This window comes from Phyllobates terribilis, unplaced genomic scaffold (assembly GCF_046119375.1).
Source record: "Phyllobates terribilis strain yellow unplaced genomic scaffold, ASM4611937v1 Scaffold_102__1_contigs__length_5892047, whole genome shotgun sequence".
Lineage (NCBI taxonomy): Eukaryota > Metazoa > Chordata > Amphibia > Anura > Dendrobatidae > Phyllobates > Phyllobates terribilis.
Window position 1 is genome coordinate 4,772,438 of NW_027362862.1, and position 26,645 is coordinate 4,799,082.

The window sequence follows — 26,645 nt, forward strand, 5'->3', positions numbered from 1 at the left end:
GAGTCCTTGATATTTAGTCGTTTTCAGCCAATTTTCTGTATTTTTGAAAATTTAACTTTTTTGTGAAAATATCCACTAAATTACGGAATAATATGTGTGAGGGTACCCAAGGAGAGTTCCAAATGTGTGTGGGTAGAATATATATTCCACGGGGGTAAAATTGAAAACAGTTGAAAAAAATTTTTTTTGGGACTTAGTCATTTTTCCGGCGTTTATCAGACTTTCAGATAAAATGTGAGTAAGTGTTCCGATTTCAGTTCCAGAGCGATTCGCCCAATGAGTCCTTGATATTTAGTCGTTTTCAGCCAATTTTCTGGATTTTTGAAAATTTCACTTTTTTTGTGAAAATATCCACTAAATAAGGGAATAATATGTGTGAGGGTACCCCAGGAGAGTTCCAAATGTGTGTGGGTAGAATATATATCCCATGGGGGTAAAATTGAAAAAAGTTGAAAAATTATTTTTTTTTGGACTTAGTCATTTTTCCGGCGTTTATCAGACTTTCAGATAGGGGAAATGTCAGTGAGCATTCCGATTTCAGTTCCAGAGCGATTCGCCCAATGAGTCCTTGATATTTAGTCGTTTTCAGACAATTTTCTGGATTTTTTAAAATTTCACTTTTTTGTGAAAATATCCACTAAATTACGGAATAATATGTGTGAGGGTACCCCAGGAGAGTTCCAAATGTGTGTGGTTAGAATATATATCCCTCCGCGGTAAAATTGAAAAAAGTTGAAAAAAAATGTTTTTGAGACTTAGTCATTTTTCCGTCTTTTATCAGACTTTCAGATAGGGGAATTGTCAGTGAGCGTTCCGATTTCAGTACCAGAGCGATTCGCCCAATGAGTCCTTGATATTAAGTCGTTTTCAACCAATTTTCTGGATTTTTGAAAATTTCACTTTTTTGTGAAAATATCCACTAAATGAGGGAATAATATGTGTGAGGGTACCCCAGGAGAGTTCCAAATTTGTGTGGGTAGAATATATATCTCACGGGGGTAAAATTGAAAAAAGTTGAAAAAAATTTTTTTTGGGACGTAGTCATTTTTCCGGAGTTTATCAGACTTTCAGATAGGGGAATTGTCAGTGAGCATTCCGATTTCAGTTCCAGAGCGATTCGCACAATGAATCCTTGATATTTAGTAGTTTTCTGCCAATTTTATGGATTTTTGAAAATTTCACTTTTTTGTGAAAATATCCACTAAATGAGGGAATAATATGTGTGAGGGAACCCCAGGAGAGTTCCAATTGTGTGTGGGTAGAAAATATATCCCACGGGGATAAAATTGAAAAAAGTTTAAAAAAAATTTTTTTTTGGACTTAGTCATTTTTCCGGCGTTTATCAGACTTTCAGATAGGGAAAATGTCAGTGAGCGTTCAGATTTCAGTTCCAGAGCGATTCGCCCAATGAGTCCTTGAAATTTAGTCGTTTTCAGCCAATTTTTTGGATTTTTAAAAATTTCACTTTTTTGTGAAAATATCCACTAAATGAGGGAATAATATGTGTGAGGGTACCCCAGGAGAGTTCCAAATGTGTGTGGGTAGAATATATATCCCACGGGGGTAAAATTGAAAAAAGTTGAAAAAAAAATTTTTCTTTGACTTAGTCATTTTTCCGGCGTTTATCAGACTTTCAGATAGGGAAAATGTCAGTGAGCATTCAGATTTCAGTTCCAAAGCGATTCGCCCAATGAGTCCTTGATATTTAGTCGTTTTCAGCCAATTTTCTGGATTTTTGAAAATTACACTTTTTTGTGAAAATATCCACTAAATGAGGGAATAATATGTGTGAGGGTACCCCAGGAGAGTTCCAAATGTTTGTGGGTAGAATATATATTCCACGGGGGTAAAATTGAAAACAGTTGAAAAAAATTTTTTTTGGGACTTAGTCATTTTTCCGGCGTTTATCAGACTTTCAGATAGGGGAAATGTGAGTGAGCGTTCCGATTTCAGTTCCAGAGCGATTCGCCCAATGAGTCCTTGATATTTAGTCGTTTTCAGCCAATTTTGTGGATTTTTGAAAATTTCACTTTTTTGTGAAAATATCCACTAAATGAGGGAATAATATGTGTGAGGGTACCCCATTAGAGTTCCAAATGTGTGTGGGTAGAATATATATCCCACAGGGGTAAAATTGAAAAAAGATGAAAAAAATGTTTTTTGGGACTTAGTCATTTTTCCCGCATTTATCAGACTTTCAGATAGGGGAAATGTGAGTGAGCGTTCCGATTTCAGTTCCAGAGCGATTCTCCCAATGCGTCCTTGATATTTAGTCGTTTTCAGCCAATTTTCTGGATTTTTGAAAATTTCACTTTTTTGTGAAAATATCCACTAAATGAGGGAATAATATGTGTGAGGGAACCCCAGGAGAGTTCCAAATGTGTTTGGGTAGAATATATATCCCACGGGGATAAAATTGAAAAAAGTTGAAAAAAAATTTTTTTTGGACTTAGTAATTTTTCCGGCGTTTATCAGACTTTCAGATAGGGAAAGTGTCAGTGAGCGTTCAGATTTCAGTTCCAAAGCGATTCGCCCAATGAGTCCTTGATATTTAGTCGTTTTCAGCCAATTTTCTGGATTTTTGAAAATTTCACTTTTTTGTGAAAATATCCACTAAATGAGGGAATAATATGTGTGAGGGAACCCCAGGAGAGTTCCAAATGTGTTTGGGTAGAATATATATCCCACGGGGATAAAATTGAAAAAAGTTGAAAAAAAATTTTTTTTGGACTTAGTAATTTTTACGGCGTTTATCAGACTTTCAGATAGGGAAAGTGTCAGTGAGCGTTCAGATTTCAGTTCCAAAGCGATTCGCCCAATGAGTCCTTGATATTTAGTCGTTTTCAGCCAATTTTCTGGATTTTTGAAAATTTCACTTTTTTGTGAAAATATCCACTAAATGAGGGAATAATATGTGTGAGGGAACCCCAGGAGAGTTCCAAATGTGTGTGGGTAGAATATATATCCCACGGGGATAAAATTGAAAAAAAATTTTTTTTGGACTTAGTAATTTTTCCGGCGTTTATCAGACTTTCAGATAGGGGAAATGTGAGTGAGCGTTCCAATTTCAGTTCCAGAGCGAATCGCCCAATGAGTCCTTGATATTTAGTCGTTTTCAGCCAATTTTCTGGATTTTTGAAAATTTCACTTTTTTGTGAAAATATCCACTAAATGAGGGAATAATATGTGTGAGGGTACCCCAGGAGAGTTCTAAATGTGTGTGGGTAGAATATATATCTCACGGGGGTAAAATTGAAAAAAGTTGAAAAAAATTTTTTTTGGGACTTAGTCATTTTTCCGGCGTTTATCAGACTTTCAGATAAAATGTGAGTAAGTGTTCCGATTTCAGTTCCAGAGCGATTCGCCCAATGAGTCCTTGATATTTAGTCGTTTTCAGCCAATTTTCTGTATTTTTGAAAATTTCACTTTTTTGTGAAAATATCCACTAAATTACGGAATAATATGTGTGAGGGTACCCAAGGAGAGTTCCAAATGTGTGTGGGTAGAATATATATTCCACGGGGGTAAAATTGAAAACAGTTGAAAAAAATTTTTTTTGGGACTTAGTCATTTTTCCGGCGTTTATCAGACTTTCAGATAAAATGTGAGTAAGTGTTCCGATTTCAGTTCCAGAGCGATTTGCCCAATGAGTCCTTGATATTTAGTCGTTTTCAGCCAATTTTCTGGATTTTTGAAAATTTCACTTTTTTTGTGAAAATATCCACTAAATAAGGGAATAATAGGTGTGAGGGTACCCCAGGAGAGTTCCAAATGTGTGTGGGTAGAATATATATCCCATGGGGGTAAAATTGAAAAAAGTTGAAAAATTATTATTTTTTGGACTTAGTCATTTTTCCGGCGTTTATCAGACTTTCAGATAGGGGAAATGTCAGTGAGCATTCCGATTTCAGTTCCAGAGCGATTCGCCCAATGAGTCCTTGATATTTAGTCGTTTTCAGACAATTTTCTGGATTTTTGAAAATTTCACTTTTTTGTGAAAATATCCACTAAATGAGGGAATAATATGTGTGAGGGTACCCCAGGAGAGTTCTAAATGTGTGTGGGTAGAATATATATCTCACGGGGGTAAAATTGAAAAAAGTTGAAAAAAATTTTTTTTGGGACGTAGTCATTTTTCCGGAGTTTATCAGACTTTCAGATAGGGGAAATGTCAGTGAGCATTCCGATTTCAGTTCCAGAGCGATTCGCACAATGAATCCTTGATATTTAGTAGTTTTCTGCCAATTTTCTGGATTTTTGAAAATTTCACTTTTTTGTGAAAATATCCACTAAATGAGGGAATAATATGTGTGAGGGAACCCCAGGAGAGTTCCAATTGTGTGTGGGTAGAAAATATATCCCACGGGGATAAAATTGAAAAAAGTTGAAAAAAAATTTTTTTTTGGACTTAGTCATTTTTCCGGCGTTTATCAGACTTTCAGATAGGGAAAATGTCAGTGAGCGTTCAGATTTCAGTTCCAGAGCGATTCGCCCAATGAGTCCTTGAAATTTAGTCGTTTTCAGCCAATTTTTTGGATTTTTAAAAATTTCACTTTTTTGTGAAAATATCCACTAAATGAGGGAATAATATGTGTGAGGGTACCCCAGGAGAGTTCCAAATGTGTGTGGGTAGAATATATATCCCACGGGGGTAAAATTGAAAAAAGTTGAAAAAAAAATTTTTCTTTGACTTAGTCATTTTTCCGGCGTTTATCAGACTTTCAGATAGGGAAAATGTCAGTGAGCATTCAGATTTCAGTTCCAAAGCGATTCGCCCAATGAGTCCTTGATATTTAGTCGTTTTCAGCCAATTTTCTGGATTTTTGAAAATTTCACTTTTTTGTGAAAATATCCACTAAATGAGGGAATAATATGTGTGAGGGTACCCCAGGAGAGTTCCAAATGTTTGTGGGTAGAATATATATTCCACGGGGGTAAAATTGAAAACAGTTGAAAAAAATTTTTTTTGGGACTTAGTCATTTTTCCGGCGTTTATCAGACTTTCAGATAGGGGAAATGTGAGTGAGCGTTCCGATTTCAGTTCCAGAGCGATTCGCCCAATGAGTCCTTGATATTTAGTCGTTTTCAGCCAATTTTGTGGATTTTTGAAAATTTCACTTTTTTGTGAAAATATCCACTAAATGAGGGAATAATATGTGTGAGGGTACCCCATTAGAGTTCCAAATGTGTGTGGGTAGAATATATATCCCACAGGGGTAAAATTGAAAAAAGATGAAAAAAATGTTTTTTGGGACTTAGTCATTTTTCCCGCATTTATCAGACTTTCAGATAGGGGAAATGTGAGTGAGCGTTCCGATTTCAGTTCCAGAGCGATTCTCCCAATGCGTCCTTGATATTTAGTCGTTTTCAGCCAATTTTCTGGATTTTTGAAAATTTCACTTTTTTGTGAAAATATCCACTAAATGAGGGAATAATATGTGTGAGGGAACCCCAGGAGAGTTCCAAATGTGTTTGGGTAGAATATATATCCCACGGGGATAAAATTGAAAAAAGTTGAAAAAAAATTTTTTTTGGACTTAGTAATTTTTCCGGCGTTTATCAGACTTTCAGATAGGGAAAGTGTCAGTGAGCGTTCAGATTTCAGTTCCAAAGCGATTCGCCCAATGAGTCCTTGATATTTAGTCGTTTTCAGCCAATTTTCTGGATTTTTGAAAATTTCACTTTTTTGTGAAAATATCCACTAAATGAGGGAATAATATGTGTGAGGGAACCCCAGGAGAGTTCCAAATGTGTGTGGGTAGAATATATATCCCACGGGGATAAAATTGAAAAAAATTTTTTTTTGGACTTAGTAATTTTTCCGGCGTTTATCAGACTTTCAGATAGGGGAAATGTGAGTGAGCGTTACGATTTCAGTTCCAGAGCGAATCGCCCAATGAGTCCTTGATATTTATTCGTTTTCAGCCAATTTTCTGGATTTTTGAAAATTTCACTTTTTTGTGAAAATATCCACTAAATGAGGGAATAATATGTGTGAGGGTACCCCAGGAGAGTTCTAAATGTGTGTGGGTAGAATATATATCTCACGGGGGTAAAATTGAAAAAAGTTGAAAAAAATTTTTTTTGGGACTTAGTCATTTTTCCGGCGTTTATCAGACTTTCAGATAAAATGTGAGTAAGTGTTCCGATTTCAGTTCCAGAGCGATTCGCCCAATGAGTACTTGATATTTAGTCGTTTTCAGCCAATTTTCTGGATTTTTGAAAATTTCACTTTTTTGTGAAAATATCCACTAAATTACGGAATAATATGTGTGAGGGTACCCAAGGAGAGTTCCAAATGTGTGTGGGTAGAATATATATTCCACGGGGGTAAAATTGAAAACAGTTGAAAAAAATTTTTTTTGGGACTTAGTCATTTTTCCGGCGTTTATCAGACTTTCAGATAAAATGTGAGTAAGTGTTCCGATTTCAGTTCCAGAGCGATTCGCCCAATGAGTCCTTGATATTTAGTCGTTTTCAGCCAATTTTCTGGATTTTTGAAAATTTCACTTTTTTTGTGAAAATATCCACTAAATAAGGGAAAAATATGTGTGAGGGTACCCCAGGAGAGTTCCAAATGTGTGTGGGTAGAATATATATCCCATGGGGGTAAAATTGAAAAAAGTTGAAAAATTATTTTTTTTTGGACTTAGTCATTTTTCCGGCGTTTATCAGACTTTCAGATAGGGGAAATGTCAGTGAGCATTCCGATTTCAGTTCCAGAGCGATTCGCCCAATGAGTCCTTGATATTTAGTCGTTTTCAGACAATTTTCTGGATTTTTTAAAATTTCACTTTTTTGTGAAAATATCCACTAAATTACGGAATAATATGTGTGAGGGTACCCCAGGAGAGTTCCAAATGTGTGTGGTTAGAATATATATCCCTCGGCGGTAAAATTGAAAAAAGTTGAAAAAAAATGTTTTTGAGACTTAGTCATTTTTCCGTCTTTTATCAGACTTTCAGATAGGGGAATTGTCAGTGAGCGTTCCGATTCAGTACCAGAGCGATTCGCCCAATGAGTCCTTGATATTTAGTCGTTTTCAACCAATTTTCTGGATTTTTGAAAATTTCACTTTTTTGTGAAAATATCCACTAAATGAGGGAATAATATGTGTGAGGGTACCCCAGGAGAGTTCCAAATTTGTGTGGGTAGAATATATATCTCACGGGGGTAAAATTGAAAAAAGTTGAAAAAAATTTTTTTTGGGACGTAGTCATTTTTCCGGAGTTTATCAGACTTTCAGATAGGGGAATTGTCAGTGAGCATTCCGATTTCAGTTCCAGAGCGATTCGCACAATGAATCCTTGATATTTAGTAGTTTTCTGCCAATTTTCTGGATTTTTGAAAATTTCACTTTTTTGTGAAAATATCCACTAAATGAGGGAATAATATGTGTGAGGGAACCCCAGGAGAGTTCCAATTGTGTGTGGGTAGAAAATATATCCCACGGGGATAAAATTGAAAAAAGTTGAAAAAAAATTTTTTTTTGGACTTAGTCATTTTTCCGGCGTTTATCAGACTTTCAGATAGGGAAAATGTCAGTGAGCGTTCAGATTTCAGTTCCAGAGCGATTCGCCCAATGAGTCCTTGAAATTTAGTCGTTTTCAGCCAATTTTTTGGATTTTTAAAAATTTCACTTTTTTGTGAAAATATCCACTAAATGAGGGAATAATATGTGTGAGGGTACCCCAGGAGAGTTCCAAATGTGTGTGGGTAGAATATATATCCCACGGGGGTAAAATTGAAAAAAGTTGAAAAAAAAATTTTTCTTTGACTTAGTCATTTTTCCGGCGTTTATCAGACTTTCAGATAGGGGAAATGTGAGTGAGCGTTCCGATTTCAGTTCCAGAGCGATTCGCCTAATGAGTCCTTGATATTTAGTCGTTTTCAGCTAATTTTCTGGATTTTTGAAAATTTCACTTTTTTGTGAAAATATCCACTAAATGACGGAATAATATGTGTGAGGGTACCCCAGGAGAGTTCCAAATGTGTGTGGGTAGAATATATATCCCTCGGCGGTAAAATTGAAAAAAGTTGAAAAAAAATTTTTTTTGGACTTAGTAATTTTTCCGGCGTTTATCAGACTTTCAGATAGGGAAAATGTCAGTGAGCGTTCAGATTTCAGTTCCAAAGCGATTCGCCCAATGAGTCCTTGATATTTAGTCGTTTTCAGCCAATTTTCTGGATTTTTGAAAATTTCACTTTTTTGTGAAAATATCCACTAAATGAGGGAATAATATGTGTGAGGGTACCCCAGGAGAGTTCCAAATTTGTGTGGGTAGAATATATATCTCACGGGGGTAAAATTGAAAAAAATTGAAAAAATTTTTTTTGGGACTTAGTCATTTTTCCGGCGTTTATCAGACTTTCAGATAGGGGAAATGTGAGTGAGCATTCCGATTTCAGTTCCAGAGCGATTCGCCCAATGAGTCCTTGATATTTAGTCGTTTTCAGCCAATTTTCTGGATTTTTGAAAATTTCACTTTTTTGTGAAAATATCCACTAAATGAGGGAATAATATGTGTGAGGGAACCCCAGGAGAGTTCCAAATGTGTGTGGGTAGAATATATATCCCATGGGGGTAAAATTGAAAAAAGTTGAAAAAATTTTTTTTTTTGGACTTAGTCATTTTTCAGACTTTCAGATAGGGGAAATGTGAGTGAGCGTTCCGATTTCAGTTCCAGAGCGATTCACCTAATGAGTCCTTGATATTTAGTCGTTTTCAGCTAATTTTCTGGATTTTTGAAAATTTCACTTTTTTGTGAAAATATCCACTAAATGACGGAATAATATGTGTGAGGGTACCCCAGGAGAGTTCCAAATGTGTGTGGGTAGAATATATATCCCTCGGCGGTAAAATTGAAAAAAGTTGAAAAAAAATTTTTTTTGGACTTAGTCATTTTTCCGGCGTTTATCAGACTTTCAGATAGGGGAAATGTCAGTGAGCATTCCGATTTCAGTTCCAGAGCGATTCGCCCAATGAGTCCTTGATATTTAGTCGTTTTCAGCCAATTTTCTGGATTTTTGAAAATTTCACTTTTTTGTGAAAATATCCACTAAATGAGGGAATAATATGTGTGAGGGTACCCCATTAGAGTTCCAAATGTGTGTGGGTAGAATATATATCCCACGGGGATAAAATTGAAAAAAGTTGAAAAAAAATTTTTTTTGGACTTAGTAATTTTTCCGGCGTTTATCAGACTTTCAGATAGGGAAAGTGTCAGTGAGCGTTCAGATTTCAGTTCCAAAGCGATTCGCCCAATGAGTCCTTGATATTTAGTCGTTTTCAGCCAATTTTCTGGATTTTTGAAAATTTCACTTTTTTGTGAAAATATCCACTAAATGAGGGAATAATATGTGTGAGGGAACCCCAGGAGAGTTCCAAATGTGTGTGGGTAGAATATATATCCCACGGGGATAAAATTGAAAAAAAAATTTTTTTGGACTTAGTAATTTTTCCGGCGTTTATCAGACTTTCAGATAAAATGTGAGTAAGTGTTCCGATTTCAGTTCCAGAGCGATTCGCCCAATGAGTCCTTGATATTTAGTCGTTTTCAGCCAATTTTCTGGATTTTTGAAAATTTCACTTTTTTTGTGAAAATATCCACTAAATAAGGGAATAATATGTGTGAGGGTACCCCAGGAGAGTTCCAAATGTGTGTGGGTAGAATATATATCCCTCGGCGGTAAAATTGAAAAAAGTTGAAAAAAAATGTTTTTGAGACTTAGTCATTTTTCCGTCTTTTATCAGACTTTCAGATAGGGGAATTGTCAGTGAGCGTTCCGATATCAGTACCAGAGCGATTTGCCCAATGAGTCCTTGATATTTAGTCGTTTTCAGCCAATTTTCTGGATTTTTGAAAATTTCACTTTTTTGTGAAAATATCCACTAAATGAGGGAATAATATGTGTAAGGGTACCCCAGGAGAGTTCCAAATTTGTGTGGGTAGAATATATATCTCACGGGGATAAAATTGAAAAAAGTTGAAAAAAAATTTTTTTTTGGACTTAGTCATTTTTCCGGCGTTTATCAGACTTTCAGATAGTGAAAATGTCAGTGAGCGTTCAGATTTCAGTTCCAGAGCGATTCACCCAATGAGTCCTAGAAATTTAGTCGTTTTCAGCCAATTTTCTGGATTTTTGAAAATTTCACTTTTTTGTGAAAATATCCACTAAATGACGGAATAATATGTGTGAGGGTACCCAAGGAGAGTTCCAAATGTGTGTGGGTAGAATATATATCCCACGGGGGTAAAATTGAAAAAAGTTGAAAAAAATTTTTTTGGGGACTTAGTCATTTTTCCGTCGTTTATCAGACTTTCAGATAAGGGAATTGTCAGTGAGCGTTCCGATTTCAGTTCCAGAGCGATTCACCCAATGAATGCTTGATATTTAGTAGTTTTCAGCCAATTTTCTGGATTTTTGAAAATTTCACTTTTTTGTGAAAATATCAACTAAATGAGGGAATAATATGTGTGAGGGTACCCCAGGAGAGTTCCAAATGTGTGTGGGTAGAATATATATCCCACGGGGGTAAAATTGAAAAAAGTTGAAAAATTTTTTTTTGGGGACTTAGTCATTTTTCCGGCGTTTATCAGACTTTCAGATAAAATGTGAGTAAGTGTTCCGATTTCAGTTCCAGAGCGATTCGCCCAATGAATGCTTGATATTTAGTAGTTTTCAGCCAATTTTCTGGATTTTTGAAAATTTCACTTTTTTGTGAAAATATCCACTAAATGAGGGAATAATATGTGTGAGGGAACCCCAGGAGAGTTCCAAATGTGTGTGGGTAGAATATATATCCCACGGGGGTAAAATTGAAAAAAGTTGAAAAAAATTTGTTTGGGGACTTAGTCATTTTTCCGGCGTTTATCAGACTTTCAGATAAAATGTGAGTAAGTGTTCCGATTTCAGTTCCAGAGCGATTCGCCCAATGAGTCCTTGATATTTAGTAGTTTTCAGCCAATTTTCTGGATTTTTGAAAATTTCACTTTTTTGTGAAAATATCCACTAAATTACGGAATAATATGTGTGAGGGTACCCCAGGAGAGTTCCAAATGTGTGTGGGTAGAATATATATCCCACGGGGATAAAATTGAAAAAAGTTGAAAAAAAATTTTTTTTGGACTTAGTAATTTTTCCGGCGTTTATCAGACTTTCAGATAGGGAAAATGTCAGTGAGCGTTCAGATTTCAGTTCCAAAGTGATTCGTCCAATGAGTCCTTGATATTTAGTCGTTTTCAGCCAATTTTCTGGATTTTTGAAAATTTCACTTTTTTGTGAAAATATCCACTAAATGAGGGAATAATATGTGTGAGGGTACCCCAGGAGAGTTCCAAATGTTTGTGGGTAGAATATATATTCCACCGGGGTAAAATTGAAAACAGTTGAAAAAAATTTTTTTTGGGACTTAGTCATTTTTCCGGCATTTATCAGACTTTCAGATAGGGGAAATGTGAGTGAGCGTTCCGATTTCAGTTCCAGAGCGATTCGCCCAATGAGTCCTTGATATTTAGTCGTTTTCAGCCAATTTTCTGGATTTTTGAAAATTTCACTTTTTTGTGAAAATATCCACTAAATGAGGGAATAATATGTGTGAGGGAACCCCAGGAGAGTTCCAAATGTGTGTGGGTAGAATATATATCCCACGGGGATAAAATTGAAAAAAGTTGAAAAAAAATTTTTTTTGGACTTAGTAATTTTTCCAGCGTTTATCAGACTTTCAGATAGGGAAAATGTCAGTGAGCGTTCAGATTTCAGTTCCAAAGCGATTCGCCCAATGAGTCCTTGATATTTAGTCGTTTTCAGCCAATTTTGTGGATTTTTGAAAATTTCACTTTTTTGTGAAAATATCCACTAAATGAGGGAATAATATGTGTGAGGGTACCCCAGGAGAGTTCCAAATGTGTGTGGGTAGAATATATATCCCACGGGGGTAAAATTGAAAAAAGTTGAAAAAAATTTTTTGGGGGACTTAGTCATTTTTCCGGCGTTTATCAGACTTTCAGATAGGGGAATTGTCAGTGAGCATTCCGATTTCAGTTCCAGAGCGATTCGCACATTGAATCCTTGATATTTAGTAGTTTTCAGCCAATTTTCTGGATTTTTGAAAATTTCACTTTTTTGTGAAAATATCCACTAAATGAGGGAATAATATGTGTGAGGGAACCCCAGGAGAGTTCCAAATGTGTTTGGGTAGAATATATATCCCACGGGGATAAAATTGAAAAAAGTTGAAAAAAAATTTTTTTTGGACTTAGTAATTTTTCCGGCGTTTATCAGACTTTCAGATAGGGAAAGTGTCAGTGAGCGTTCAGATTTCAGTTCCAAAGCGATTCGCCCAATGAGTCCTTGATATTTAGTCGTTTTCAGCCAATTTTCTGGATTTTTGAAAATTTCACTTTTTTGTGAAAATATCCACTAAATGAGGGAATAATATGTGTGAGGGAACCCCAGGAGAGTTCCAAATGTGTGTGGGTAGAATATATATCCCACGGGGATAAAATTGAAAAAAAATTTTTTTTGGACTTAGTAATTTTTCCGGCGTTTATCAGACTTTCAGATAGGGAAAGTGTCAGTGAGCGTTCAGATTTCAGTTCCAAAGCGATTCGCCCAATGAGTCCTTGATATTTAGTCGTTTTCAGCCAATTTTCTGGATTTTTGAAAATTTCACTTTTTTGTGAAAATATCCACTAAATGAGGGAATAATATGTGTGAGGGAACCCCAGGAGAGTTCCAATTGTGTGTGGGTAGAAAATATATCCCACGGGGATAAAATTGAAAAAAGTTGAAAAAAAATTTTTTTTTGGACTTAGTCATTTTTCTGGCGTTTATCAGACTTTCAGATAGGGGAAATGTGAGTGAGCGTTCCGATTTCAGTTCCAGAGCGATTCGCCTAATGAGTCCTTGATATTTAGTCGTTTTCAGCTAATTTTCTGGATTTTTGAAAATTTCACTTTTTTGTGAAAATATCCACTAAATGACGGAATAATATGTGTGAGGGTACCCCAGGAGAGTTCCAAATGTGTGTGGGTAGAATATATATCCCTCGGCGGTAAAATTGAAAAAAGTTGAAAAAAAATTTTTTTGGGACTTAGTCATTTTTCCGGCGTTTATCAGACTTTCAGATAGGGGAAATGTCAGTGAGCATTCCGATTTCAGTTCCAGAGCGATTCGCCCAATGAGTCCTTCATATTTAGTCGTTTTCAGCCAATTTTCTGGATTTTTGAAAATTTCACTTTTTTGTGAAAATATCCACTAAATGAGGGAATAATATGTGTGAGGGTACCCCAGGAGAGTTCCAAATGTTTGTGGGTAGAATATATATTCCACGGGGGTAAAATTGAAAACAGTTGAAAAAAATTTTTTTTGGGACTTAGTCATTTTTCCGGCGTTTATCAGACTTTCAGATAGGGGAAATGTGAGTGAGCATTCCGATTTCAGTTCCAGAGCGATTCGCCCAATGAGTCCTTGATATTTAGTCGTTTTCAGCCAATTTTCTGGATTTTTGAAAATTTCACTTTTTTGTGAAAATATCCACTAAATGAGGGAATAATATGTGTGAGGGAACCGCAGGAGAGTTCCAAATGTGTGTGGGTAGAATATATATCCCATGGGGGTAAAATTGAAAAAAGTTGAAAAATTTTTTTTTTTTGGACTTAGTCATTTTTCCGGCGTTTATCAGACTTTCAGATAGGGGAAATGTCAGTGAGCATTCCGATTTCAGTTCCAGAGCGATTCGCCCAATGAGTCCTTGATATTTAGTCGTTTTCAGCCAATTTTCTGGATTTTTGAAAATTTCACTTTTTTGTGAAAATATCCACTAAATGAGGGAATAATATGTGTGAGGGAACCCCAGGAGAGTTCCAATTGTGTGTGGGTAGAAAATATATCCCACGGGGATAAAATTGAAAAAAGTTGAAAAAAATTTTTTTGGGGACTTAGTCATTTTTCCAGCGTTTATCAGACTTTCAGATAGGGGAAATGTGAGTGAGCATTCCGATTTCAGTTCCAGAGCGATTCGCCCAATGAGTCCTTGATATTTAGTCGTTTTCAGCCAATTTTCTGGATTTTTGAAAATTTCACTTTTTTGTGAAAATATCCACTAAATGAGGGAATAATATGTGTGAGGGAACCCCAGGAGAGTTCCAAATGTGTGTGGGTAGAATATATATCCCATGGGGGTAAAATTGAAAAAAGTTGAAAAATTTTTTTTTTTTGGACTTAGTCATTTTTCCGGCGTGTATCAGACTTTCAGATAGGGGAAATGTCAGTGAGCATTCCGATTTCAGTTCCAGAGCGATTCGCCCAATGAGTCCTTGATATTTAGTCGTTTTCAGCCAATTTTCTGGATTTTTGAAAATTTCACTTTTTTGTGAAAATATCCACTAAATGAGGGAATAATATGTGTGAGGGAACCCCAGGAGAGTTCCAAATGTGTGTGGGTAGAATATATATCCCATGGGGGTAAAATTGAAAAAAGTTGAAAAATTTTTTTTTTTTGGACTTAGTCATTTTTCCGGCGTTTATCAGACTTTCAGATAGGGGAAATGTCAGTGAGCATTCCGATTTCAGTTCCAGAGCGATTCGCCCAATGAGTCCTTGATATTTAGTCGTTTTCAGCCAATTTTCTGGATTTTTGAAAATTTCACTTTTTTGTGAAAATATCCACTAAATGAGGGAATAATATGTGTGAGGGAACCCCAGGAGAGTTCCAAATGTGTGTGGGTAGAATATATATCCCATGGGGGTAAAATTGAAAAAAGTTGAAAAATTTTTTTTTTTTGGACTTAGTCATTTTTCCGGCGTGTATCAGACTTTCAGATAGGGGAAATGTCAGTGAGCATTCCGATTTCAGTTCCAGAGCGATTCGCCCAATGAGTCCTTGATATTTAGTCGTTTTCAGCCAATTTTCTGGATTTTTGAAAATTTCACTTTTTTGTGAAAATATCCACTAAATGAGGGAATAATATGTGTGAGGGAACCCCAGGAGAGTTCCAAATGTGTGTGGGTAGAATATATATCCCATGGGGGTAAAATTGAAAAAAGTTGAAAAATTTTTTTTTTTTGGACTTAGTCATTTTTCCGGCGTGTATCAGACTTTCAGATAGGGGAAATGTCAGTGAGCATTCCGATTTCAGTTCCAGAGCGATTCGCCCAATGAGTCCTTGATATTTAGTCGTTTTCAGCCAATTTTCTGGATTTTTGAAAATTTCACTTTTTTGTGAAAATATCCACTAAATGAGGGAATAATATGTGTGAGGGAACCCCAGGAGAGTTCCAAATGTGTGTGGGTAGAATATATATCCCATGGGGGTAAAATTGAAAAAAGTTGAAAAATTTTTTTTTTTTGGACTTAGTCATTTTTCCGGCGTGTATCAGACTTTCAGATAGGGGAAATGTCAGTGAGCATTCCGATTTCAGTTCCAGAGCGATTCGCCCAATGAGTCCTTGATATTTAGTCGTTTTCAGCCAATTTTCTGGATTTTTGAAAATTTCACTTTTTTGTGAAAATATCCACTAAATGAGGGAATAATATGTGTGAGGGAACCCCAGGAGAGTTCCAAATGTGTGTGGGTAGAATATATATCCCATGGGGGTAAAATTGAAAAAAGTTGAAAAATTTTTTTTTTTTGGACTTAGTCATTTTTCCGGCGTTTATCAGACTTTCAGATAGGGGAAATGTCAGTGAGCATTCCGATTTCAGTTCCAGAGCGATTCGCCCAATGAGTCCTTGATATTTAGTCGTTTTCAGCCAATTTTCTGGATTTTTGAAAATTTCACTTTTTTGTGAAAATATCCACTAAATGAGGGAATAATATGTGTGAGGGAACCCCAGGAGAGTTCCAATTGTGTGTGGGTAGAAAATATATCCCACGGGGATAAAATTGAAAAAAGTTGAAAAAAAATTTTTTTTTGGACTTAGTCATTTTTCCGGCGTTTATCAGACTTTCAGATAGGGGAAATGTGAGTGAGCGTTCCGATTTCAGTTCCAGAGCGATTCGCCTAATGAGTCCTTGATATTTAGTCGTTTTCAGCTAATTTTCTGGATTTTTGAAAATTTCACTTTTTTGTGAAAATATCCACTAAATGACGGAATAATATGTGTGAGGGTACCCCCGGAGAGTTCCAAATGTGTGTGGGTAGAATATATATCCCTCGACGGTAAAATTGAAAAAAGTTGAAAAAAAATTTTTTTGGGACTTAGTCATTTTTCCGGCGTTTATCAGACTTTCAGATAGGGGAAATGTCAGTGAGCATTCCGATTTCAGTTCCAGAGCGATTCGCCCAATGAGTCCTTGATATTTAGTCGTTTTCAGCCAATTTTCTGGATTTTTGAAAATTTCACTTTTTTGTGAAAATATCCACTAAATGAGGGAATAATATGTGTGAGGGTACCCCATTAGAGTTCCAAATGTGTGTGGGTAGAATATATATCCCACAGGGGTAAAATTGAAAAAAGATGAAAAAAATGTTTTTTGGGACTTAGTCATTTTTCCCGCATTTATCAGACTTTCAGATAGGGGAAATGTGAGTGAGCGTTCCGATTTCAGTTCCAGAGCGATTCGCCCAATGAGTCCTTGATATTTAGTCGTTTTCAGCCAATTTTCTGGATTTTTGAAAATTTCACTTTTTTGTGAAAATATCCACTAAATGAGGGAATAATATGTGTGAGGGAACCCCAGGAGAGTTCCAAATGTGTTTGGGTAGAATATATATCCCACGGGGATAAAATTGAAAAAAGTTGAAAAAAAATTTTTTTTGGACTTAGTAATTTTTCCGGCGTTTATCAGACTTTCAGATAGGGAAAGTGTCAGTGAGCGTTCAGATTTCAGTTCCAAAGCGATTCGCCCAATGAGTCCTTGATATTTAGTCGTTTTCAGCCAATTTTCTGGATTTTTGAAAATTTCACTTTTTTGTGAAAATATCCACTAAATGAGGGAATAATATGTGTGAGGGAACCCCAGGAGAGTTCCAAATGTGTGTGGGTAGAATATATATCCCACGGGGATAAAATTGAAAAAAAAATTTGTTTGGACTTAGTAATTTTTCCGGCGTTTATCAGACTTTCAGATAGGGGAAATGTGAGTGAGCGTTCCGATTTCAGTTCCAGAGCGAATCGCCCAATGAGTCCTTGATATTTAGTCGTTTTCAGCCAATTTTCTGGATTTTTGAAAATTTCACTTTTTTGTGAAAATATCCACTAAATGAGGGAATAATATGTGTGAGGGTACCCCAGGAGAGTTCTAAATGTGTGTGGGTAGAATATATATCTCACGGGGGTAAAATTGAAAAAAGTTGAAAAAAATTTTTTTTGGGACTTAGTCATTTTTCCGGCGTTTATCAGACTTTCAGATAAAATGTGAGTAAGTGTTCCGATTTCAGTTCCAGAGCGATTCGCCCAATGAGTCCTTGATATTTAGTCGTTTTCAGCCAATTTTCTGGATTTTTGAAAATTTCACTTTTTTTGTGAAAATATCCACTAAATAAGGGAATAATATGTGTGAGGGTACCCCAGGAGAGTTCCAAATGTGTGTGGGTAGAATATATATCCCATGGGGGTAAAATTGAAAAAAGTTGAAAAATTTTTTTTTTTTGGACTTAGTCATTTTTCCGGCGTGTATCAGACTTTCAGATAGGGGAAATGTCAGTGAGCATTCCGATTTCAGTTCCAGAGCGATTCGCCCAATGAGTCCTTGATATTTAGTCGTTTTCAGCCAATTTTCTGGATTTTTGAAAATTTCACTTTTTTGTGAAAATATCCACTAAATGAGGGAATAATATGTGTGAGGGAACCCCAGGAGAGTTCCAAATGTGTGTGGGTAGAATATATATCCCATGGGGGTAAAATTGAAAAAAGTTGAAAAATTTTTTTTTTTTGGACTTAGTCATTTTTCCGGCGTGTATCAGACTTTCAGATAGGGGAAATGTCAGTGAGCATTCCGATTTCAGTTCCAGAGCGATTCGCCCAATGAGTCCTTGATATTTAGTCGTTTTCAGCCAATTTTCTGGATTTTTGAAAATTTCACTTTTTTGTGAAAATATCCACTAAATGAGGGAATAATATGTGTGAGGGAACCCCAGGAGAGTTCCAAATGTGTGTGGGTAGAATATATATCCCATGGGGGTAAAATTGAAAAAAGTTGAAAAATGTTTTTTTTTTGGACTTAGTCATTTTTCCGGCGTTTATCAGACTTTCAGATAGGGGAAATGTCAGTGAGCATTCCGATTTCAGTTCCAGAGCGATTCGCCCAATGAGTCCTTGATATTTAGTCGTTTTCAGCCAATTTTCTGGATTTTTGAAAATTTCACTTTTTTGTGAAAATATCCACTAAATGAGGGAATAATATGTGTGAGGGAACCCCAGGAGAGTTCCAATTGTGTGTGGGTAGAAAATATATCCCACGGGGATAAAATTGAAAAAAGTTGAAAAAAAATTTTTTTTTGGACTTAGTCATTTTTCCGGCGTTTATCAGACTTTCAGATAGGGGAAATGTGAGTGAGCGTTCCGATTTCAGTTCCAGAGCGATTCGCCTAATGAGTCCTTGATATTTAGTCGTTTTCAGCTAATTTTCTGGATTTTTGAAAATTTCACTTTTTTGTGAAAATATCCACTAAATGACGGAATAATATGTGTGAGGGTACCCCAGGAGAGTTCCAAATGTGTGTGGGTAGAATATATATCCCTCGACGGTAAAATTGAAAAAAGTTGAAAAAAAATTTTTTTGGGACTTAGTCATTTTTCCGGCGTTTATCAGACTTTCAGATAGGGGAAATGTCAGTGAGCATTCCGATTTCAGTTCCAGAGCGATTCGCCCAATGAGTCCTTGATATTTAGTCGTTTTCAGCCAATTTTCTGGATTTTTGAAAATTTCACTTTTTTGTGAAAATATCCACTAAATGAGGGAATAATATGTGTGAGGGTACCCCATTAGAGTTCCAAATGTGTGTGGGTAGAATATATATCCCACAGGGGTAAAATTGAAAAAAGATGAAAAAAATGTTTTTTGGGACTTAGTCATTTTTCCCGCATTTATCAGACTTTCAGATAGGGGAAATGTGAGTGAGCGTTCCGATTTCAGTTCCAGAGCGATTCGCCCAATGAGTCCTTGATATTTAGTCGTTTTCAGCCAATTTTCTGGATTTTTGAAAATTTCACTTTTTTGTGAAAATATCCACTAAATGAGGGAATAATATGTGTGAGGGAACCCCAGGAGAGTTCCAAATGTGTTTGGGTAGAATATATATCCCACGGGGATAAAATTGAAAAAAGTTGAAAAAAAATTTTTTTTGGACTTAGTAATTTTTCCGGCGTTTATCAGACTTTCAGATAGGGAAAGTGTCAGTGAGCGTTCAGATTTCAGTTCCAAAGCGATTCGCCCAATGAGTCCTTGATATTTAGTCGTTTTCAGCCAATTTTCTGGATTTTTGAAAATTTCACTTTTTTGTGAAAATATCCACTAAATGAGGGAATAATATGTGTGAGGGAACCCCAGGAGAGTTCCAAATGTGTGTGGGTAGAATATATATCCCACGGGGATAAAATTGAAAAAAAAATTTGTTTGGACTTAGTAATTTTTCCGGCGTTTATCAGACTTTCAGATAGGGGAAATGTGAGTGAGCGTTCCGATTTCAGTTCCAGAGCGAATCGCCCAATGAGTCCTTGATATTTAGTCGTTTTCAGCCAATTTTCTGGATTTTTGAAAATTTCACTTTTTTGTGAAAATATCCACTAAATGAGGGAATAATATGTGTGAGGGTACCCCAGGAGAGTTCTAAATGTGTGTGGGTAGAATATATATCTCACGGGGGTAAAATTGAAAAAAGTTGAAAAAAATTTTTTTTGGGACTTAGTCATTTTTCCGGCGTTTATCAGACTTTCAGATAAAATGTGAGTAAGTGTTCCGATTTCAGTTCCAGAGCGATTCGCCCAATGAGTCCTTGATATTTAGTCGTTTTCAGCCAATTTTCTGGATTTTTGAAAATTTCACTTTTTTTGTGAAAATATCCACTAAATAAGGGAATAATATGTGTGAGGGTACCCCAGGAGAGTTCCAAATGTGTGTGGGTAGAATATATATCCCATGGGGGTAAAATTGAAAAAAGTTGAAAAATTTTTTTTTTTTGGACTTAGTCATTTTTCCGGCGTTTATCAGACTTTCAGATAGGGGAAATGTCAGTGAGCATTCCGATTTCAGTTCCAGAGCGATTCGCCCAATGAGTCCTTGATATTTAGTCGTTTTCAGCCAATTTTCTGGATTTTTGAAAATTTCACTTTTTTGTGAAAATATCCACTAAATTACGGAATAATATGTGTGAGGGTACCCCAGGAGAGTTCCAAATGTGTGTGGTTAGAATATATATCCCTCGGCGGTAAAATTGAAAAAAGTTGAAAAAAAATGTTTTTGAGACTTAGTCATTTTTCCGTCTTTTATCAGACTTTCAGATATGGGAATTGTCAGTGAGCGTTCCGATATCAGTACCAGAGCGATTCGCCCAATGAGTCCTTGATATTTAGTCGTTTTCAGCCAATTTTCTGGATTTTTGAAAATTTCACTTTTTTGTGAAAATATCCACTAAATGAGGGAATAATATGTGTAAGGGTACCCCAGGAGAGTTCCAAATTTGTGTGGGTAGAATATATATCTCACGGGGGTAAAATTGAAAAAAGTTGAAAAAAATTTTTTTGGGGACTTAGTCATTTTTCCGGCGTTTATCAGACTTTCAGATAGGGGAATTGTCAGTGAACATTCCGATTTCAGTTCCAGAGCGATTCGCACAATGAATCCTTGATATTTAGTAGTTTTCTGCCAATTTTCTGGATTTTTGAAAATTTCACTTTTTTGTGAAAATATCCACTAAATGAGGGAATAATATGTTTGAGGGAACCCCAGGAGAGTTCCAATTGTGTGTGGGTAGAAAATATATCCCACGGGGATAAAATTGAAAAAAGTTGAAAAAAAATTTTTTTTTGGACTTAGTCATTTTTCCGGCGTTTATCAGACTTTCAGATAGGGAAAATGTCAGTGAGCGTTCAGATTTCAGTTCCAGAGCGATTCACCCAATGAGTCCTTGAAATTTAGTCGTTTTCAGCCAATTTTTTGGATTTTTAAAAATTTCACTTTTTTGTGAAAATATCCACTAAATGAGGGAATAATATGTGTGAGGGTACCCCAGGAGAGTTCCAAATGTGTGTGGGTAGAATATATATCCCACGGGGGTAAAATTGAAAAAAGTTGAAAAAAAAAATTTTCTTTGACTTAGTCATTTTTCCGGCGTTTATCAGACTTTCAGATAGGGGAAATGTGAGTGAGCGTTCCGATTTCAGTTCCAGAGCGATTCGCCTAATGAGTCCTTGATATTTAGTCGTTTTCAGCTAATTTTCTGGATTTTTGAAAATTTCACTTTTTTGTGAAAATATCCACTAAATGACGGAATAATATGTGTGAGGGTACCCCAGGAGAGTTCCAAATGTGTGTGGGTAGAATATATATCCCTCGGCAGTAAAATTGAAAAAAGTTGAAAAAAAAATTTTTTTGGACTTAGTCATTTTTCCGGCGTTTATCAGACTTTCAGATAGGGGAAATGTGAGTGAGCGTTCCGATTTCAGTTCCAGAGCGATTCGCCCAATGAGTCCTTGATATTTAGTCGTTTTCAGCCAATTTTCTGGATTTTTGAAAATTTCACTTTTTTGTGAAAATATCAACTAAATGAGGGAATAATATGTGTGAGGGTACCCCAGGAGAGTTCCAAATGTGTGTGGGTAGAATATATATCTCACGGGGGTAAAATTGAAAAAAGTTGAAAAAAATTTTTTTTGGGACTTAGTCATTTTTCCGTCGTTTATCAGACTTTCAGATAAGGAAATTGTCAGTGAGCGTTCCGATTTCAGTTCCAGAGCGATTCGCCCAATGAATGCTTGATATTTAGTAGTTTTCAGCCAATTTTCTGGATTTTTGAAAATTTCACTTTTTTGTGAAAATATCAACTAAATGAGGGAATAATATGTGTGAGGGTACCCCAGGAGAGTTCCAAATGTGTGTGGGTAGAATATATATCCCACGGGGGTAAAATTGAAAAAAGTTGAAAAAATTTTTTTTGGGGACTTAGTCATTTTTCCGGCGTTTATCAGACTTTCAGATAAAATGTGAGTAAGTGTTCCGATTTCAGTTCCAGAGCGATTCGCCCAATGAGTCCTTGATATTTAGTCGTTTTCAGCCAATTTTCTGGATTTTTGAAAATTTCACTTTTTTTGTGAAAATATCCACTAAATAAGGGAATAATATGTGTGAGGGTACCCCAGGAGAGTTCCAAATGTTTGTGGGTAGAATATATATCCCATGGGGGTAAAATTGAAAAAAGTTGAAAAATTTTTTTTTTTTGGACTTAGTCATTTTTCCGGCGTTTATCAGACTTTCAGATAGGGGAATTGTCAGTGAGCGTTCCGATTTCAGTTCCATAGCGATTCGCCCAATGAATCCTTGATATTTAGTAGTTTTCAGCCAATTTTCTGGATTTTTGAAAATTTCACTTTTTTGTGAAAATATCCACTAAATGAGGGAATAATATGTGTGAGGGAACCCCAGGAGAGTTCCAAATGTGTGTGGGTAGAATATATATCCCACGGGGGTAAAATTGAAAAAAGTTGAAAAAAATTTGTTTGTTGACTTAGTCATTTTTCCGGCGTTTATCAGACTTTCAGATAAAATGTGAGTAAGTGTTCCGATTTCAGTTCCAGAGCGATTCGCCCAATGAGTCCTTGATATTTAGCAGTTTTCAGCCAATTTTCTGGATTTTTGAAAATTTCACTTTTTTGTGAAAATATCCACTAAATGAGGGAATAATATGTGTGAGGGAACCCCAGGAGAGTTCCAAATGTGTGTGGGTAGAATATATATCCCATGGGGGTAAAATTGAAAAAAGTTGAAAAATGTTTTTTTTTTGGACTTAGTCATTTTTCCGGCGTTTATCAGACTTTCAGATAGGGGAAATGTCAGTGAGCATTCCGATTTCAGTTCCAGAGCGATTCGCCCAATGAGTCCTTGATATTTAGTCGTTTTCAGCCAATTTTCTGGATTTTTGAAAATTTCACTTTTTTGTGAAAATATCCACTAAATGAGGGATTGATATGTGTGAGGGTACCCCAGGAAAGTTCCAAATGTGTGTGGGTAGAATATATATCCCACGGGGATAAAATTGAAAAAAGTTGAAAAAAATTTTTTTTTGGACTTAGTAATTTTTCCAGCGTTCATCAGACTTTCAGATAGGGGAAATGTCAGTGAGCATTCCGATTTCAGTTCCAGAGCGATTCGCCCAATGAGTCCTTGATATTTAGTCGTTTTCAGCCAATTTTCTGGATTTTTGAAAATTTCACTTTTTTTGTGAAAATATCCACTAAATAAGGGAATAATATGTGTGAGGGTACCCCAGGAGAGTTCCAAATGTGTGTGGGTAGAATATATATCCCATGGGGGTAAAATTGAAAAAAGTTGAAAAATTTTTTTTTTTTGGACTTAGTCATTTTTCCGGCGTTTATCAGACTTTCAGATAGGGGAAATGTCAGTGAGCATTCCGATTTCAGTTCCAGAGCGATTCGCCCAATGAGTCCTTGATATTTAGTCGTTTTCAGCCAATTTTCTGGATTTTTGAAAATTTCACTTTTTTGTGAAAATATCCACTAAATGAGGGATTGATATGTGTGAGGGTACCCCAGGAGAGTTCCAAATGTGTGTGGGTAGAATATATATCCCTCGGCGGTAAAATTGAAAAAAGTTGAAAAAAAATTATTTTTGGACTTAGTCATTTTTCCGGCGTTTATCAGACTTTCAGATAGGGGAAATGTCAGTGAGCGTTCTGATTTCAGTTCCAGAGCGATTCGCCCAATGAGTCCTTGATATTTAGTAGTTTTCAGCCAATTTTCTGGATTTTTGAAAATTTCACATTTTTGTGAAAATATCCACTAAATGAGGGAATAATATGTGTGAGGGTACCCCAGGAGAGTTCCAAATGTGTGTGGGTAGAATATATATTCCAAGGGGGTAAAATTGAAAACAGTTGAAAAAATTTTTTTTTGGGACTTAGTCATTTTTCCGGCGTTTATCAGACTTTCAGATAGGGGAAATGTGAGTGAGCGTTCCGATTTCAGTTCCAGAGCGATTCGCCCAATGAGTCCTTGATATTTAGTCGTTTTCAGCCAATTTTCTGGATTTTTGAAAATTTCACTTTTTTGTGAAAATATCCACTAAATGAGGGAATAATATGTGTGAGGGTACCCCAGGAGAGTTCCAAATGTGTGTGGGTAGAATATATATCCCACGGGGATAAAATTGAAAAAATTTGAAAAAAAAATTTTTTTGGGACTTAGTCATTTTTCCGGCGTTTATCAGACTTTCAGATAGGGGAAATGTCAGTGAGCATTCCGATTTCAGTTCCAGAGCGATTCGCCCAATGAGTCCTTGATATTTAGTCGTTTTCGGCCAATTTTCCGGATTTTTGAAAATTTCACTTTTTTGTGAAAATATCCACTAAATGAGGGAATAATATGTGTGAGGGAACCCCAGGAGAGTTCCAAATGTGTGTGGGTAGAATATATATCCCACGGGGATAAAATTGAAAAAAGGTGAAAAAAAATTTTTTTTGGACTTACTAATTTTTCCGGCGTTTATCAGACTTTCAGATAGGGAAAATGTCAGTGAGCGTTCAGATTTCAGTTCCAAAGCGATTCGCCCAATGAGTCCTTGATATTTAGTCGTTTTCAGCCAATTTTCTGGATTTTTGAAAATTTCACTTTTTTGTGAAAATATCCACTAAATGAGGGAATAATATGTGTGAGGGTACCCCAGGAGAGTTCCAAATGTGTGTGGGTAGAATATATATCTCACGGGGGTAAAATTGAAAAAAGTTTAAAAAAAATTTTTTTGGGACTTAGTCATTTTTCCGGCGTTTATCAGACTTTCAGATAGGGGAATTGTCAGTGAGCATTCCGATTTCAGTTCCAGAGCGATTCGCACAATGAATCCTTGATATTTAGTAGTTTTCAGCCAATTTTCTGGATTGTTGAAAATTTCACTTTTTTGTGAAAATATCCACTAAATGAGGGAATAATATGTGTGAGGGAACCCCAGGAGAGTTCCAAATGTGTGTGGGTAGAAGATATATCCCACGGGGATAAAATTGAAAAAATGTGAAAAAAAAATTTTTTTGGGACTTAGTAATTTTTCCGGCGTTTATCAAACTTTCAGATAGGGGAAATGTCAGTGAGCATTCCGATTTCAGTTCCAGAGCGATTCGCCCAATGAGTCCTTGATATTTAGTCGTTTTCGGCCAATTTTCCGGATTTTTGAAAATTTCACTTTTTTGTGAAAATATCCACTAAATGAGGGAATAATATGTGTGAGGGTACCCCAGGAGAGTTCCAAATGTGTGTGGGTAGAATATATATCTCACGGGGGTAAAATTGAAAAAAGTTGAAAAAAATTTTTTTTGGGACTTAGTCATTTTTCCGGCGTTTATCAGACTTTCAGATAGGGGAATTGTCAGTGAGCATTCCGATTTCAGTTCCAGAGCGATTCGCACAATGAATCCTTGATATTTAGTAGTTTTCAGCCAATTTTCTGGATTTTTGAAAATTTCACTTTTTTGTGAAAATATCCACTAAATGAGGGAATAATATGTGTGAGAGTACCCCAGGAGAGTTCCAAATGTGTGTGGGTAGAATATATATCTCACGGGGGTAAAATTGAAAAAAGTTGAAAAAAATTTTTTTTGGAATTAGTAATTTTTCCGGCGTTTATCAGACTTTCAGATAGGGAAAATGTCAGTGAGCGTTCAGATTTCAGTTCCAAAGCGATTCGCCCAATGAGTCCTTGATATTTAGTCGTTTTCAGCCAATTTTCTGGATTTTTGAAAATTTCACTTTTTTGTGAAAATATCCACTAAATGAGGGAATAATATGTGTGAGGGTACCCCAGGAGAGTTCCAAATGTGTGTGGGTAGAATATATATTCCACGGGGGTAAAATTGAAAACAGTTGAAAAAATTTTTTTTTGGGACTTAGTCATTTTTCCGGCGTTTATCAGACTTTCAGATAGGGGAAATGTGAGTGAGCGTTCCGATTTCAGTTCCAGAGCGATTCGCCTAATGAGTCCTTGATATTTAGTCGTTTTCAGCTAATTTTCTGGATTTTTGAAAATTTCACTTTTTTGTGAAAATATCCACTAAATGACGGAATAATATGTGTGAGGGTACCCCAGGAGAGTTCCAAATGTGTGTGGGTAGAATATATATCTCACGGGGGTAAAATTGAAAAAAGTTGAAAAAAATTTTTTTTGGGACTTAGTCATTTTTCCGGCGTTTATCAGACTTTCAGATAGGGGAATTGTCAGTGAGCATTCCGATTTCAGTTCCAGAGCGATTCGCACAATGAATCCTTGATATTTAGTAGTTTTCAGCCAATTTTCTGGATTTTTGAAAATTTCACTTTTTTGTGAAAATATCCACTAAATGGAGGAATAATATGTGTGAGGGTACCCCAGGAGAGTTCCAAATGTGTGTGGGTAGAATATATATCCCACGGGGGTAAAATTGAAAAAAGTTGAAAAAAATTTGTTTGGGGACTTAGTCATTTTTCCGGCGTTTATCAG